We start from the raw sequence: 2313 nt of genomic DNA, 5'->3' as shown, positions 1-2313 counted from the left end.
AAATGATTATAACTAATCAAGATCCAACAATGACAAGAGCCATAACTGAAACTCTTCGAACTACTTACCACAGATATTGTAGTTGGCATATATATATTGAATAAGTTTTCTGAAAAATTAGATAAAGTTAAGTATATTGAACATTATATGGAGTTTTCAAGCTGCATATAGGGCTCGAAGACGAAGGAAGAGTTTGATTCAAGGTGGACAAGCTTGTTGAGAGAAGTGGTTTAGATGATAATAAATGGTTACAGACGTTGTACAAAATTTATTAGATTGGGTGCCTGCACATGTGAACCATGTTTTCTTAACTGGTATGTCGAGTAGCCAATGGGCAGAAAGTGCACATGCATTCTTTAAGAGGTATGTTAACAAAATGAATTCTTTAGAAGATTTTATGATTCAATATGGTAGGGGGTTTGTGCGCCAACGTCATGAAGAGTTGATGGTTGATCACAAAGATATGATTGAGAAACCTAAAATGAAAATGTTCCACCATTTTTTAGTACACATGGTTGTTTTTTAGATTTCAGGACGAGTTATGTGAGAGCTTCAATTACAAATTTGAGCTTATTAGTGAGAATGAAAATTGTCGCATTTATAAAGTTCAAAATAAAATGGTGGAAAAGTCTTGAGTGCGAGAAATTCTATATCGAAAAGATTTGGATCTTCCTTCATGCACTTGTAAAAAGTTTGATAGCTCGGGAATCCCTTGTAGACACATTTTGGCTTATTTGAACAAGATGCATGACTATAATAAATTGTTGGAACTATACATTTTGAAAAGATGGTGTATGCGAAGTCAGGGATAGTTATAAATAATGGTGGAACAAAGATCACAGATGACACTTCATATTTAATGAAGCGAAGTGAATTGATTCAATTGTCTACTCTTGTAGTTAACAAGGCCCTGGGAAGTAAAGAAGCAACAAAGGTCTATACCAATGCTTTATAGAGTGCACTTGTAGAAATTAATCAGTTGGTTGGTTGTGGCCCAAGTGTAGGTAGTAAAATGTTTGGTTGTGGTAAAATTGTAGGAGGTCTTAAAAAAAAGGTTATAATGTGGAAGATACTTTTTTTGAACCTAATTATGCGAGGCCAAAAGGGTGCGGTAAAAGGCTGAAGGGAGGAAAGGAGCAAGCACTTAGGAAGCTGAAAAAAATATAAAGACAGAAAGTGTAGTAGATATGGTGAGGTTGGACAACATGATAAAAGAACTTGTCCAAAACATTTAGATCGGTAAGAAATTCTCTTTTATCATTCCATTTTCATATTCCTTATAAAACAGTCAAACATTCATTGTTGTGTTATTTGAGTTGCTGGGAACAATCTGTCTCGTGCAAAAAGGATGAAACTTCGACTTCCAGCCTAAATGATGAAAGTTCATCCTTAGGTAGAAATTGGGTTTTTGCATTTTTCCCCCAATTAATGTGTCTGTGTGGTTTCCATCTCTCTTTATAGTTTTATATTTTTCAATGGTTGAGTTGTAGGTAATGGTGTTGAGTGTGGAGGATACACTATTAGAGGCTATGGTAGTTCTCCATTTGATGGTTATGCTAGTGGTCCACCTGGTTATCACTATGTAACATATACATCTAATACGGGATATCGATCAACAACTCCATTGAGCACTCCAAGTGTTAGTGGTTGGGCTGCTGGTAATGTTGGAACTCAATCTACTAGTAGTGTTGTTGACTATGGGAACCAAGGTTAGGGGTGGCCACAGTGGTTATAGTGGAATTGATGGCTTTTATGCCTACCCTGGGTGTTATGGTGCAATAGTAGGGCGGGGTGGTTGTACTTCAAAAAATAAAAGTGCTGGTGTTGGTGGGGAGCAACGAGGATTAGGTGTTGGTCACATGGGGAGTGGCTATTATGATGTTAACTCTGGTTATGTGAATACAACTTGGAGGTCCAATCCATTGCAAGGTGGGGGTTCTCCATGATCCAATGTCTAGCAGTTGCTATGATATATATATTTCTCCTAGTTTTTCAGCGGGCGACTGTAGATGTTAGTTAATTTGGGTCTACGACTTGATGATATGTTGGATTGGGAATGGTTGCACTCTTCTTGGAATAAGAGTTGCCTACGTATCAAGTTTCTTAAGGTAAACTTGAATCAAGCCTTACGTAGTTCATCTCTCTCTATTTATAGATGTTTGAGCTGACTTTTCATATTTGCTCTGGACCATTATGAAGTGTAGATCCACCTTGTGTGCTATCATGATGATTCACCATTATTCTATTATTACAAAGTTAATGTCTCCTTGATTGTGGCGTTGATTGAGCTCCAAGATTGTGCTAGTTGATTTG

The sequence above is a fragment of the Coptis chinensis genome, chromosome 7 (genome assembly GCF_015680905.1).
Source record: "Coptis chinensis isolate HL-2020 chromosome 7, ASM1568090v1, whole genome shotgun sequence".
Taxonomy (NCBI): domain Eukaryota; kingdom Viridiplantae; phylum Streptophyta; class Magnoliopsida; order Ranunculales; family Ranunculaceae; genus Coptis; species Coptis chinensis.
This window is presented reverse-complemented; position numbering follows the sequence as displayed.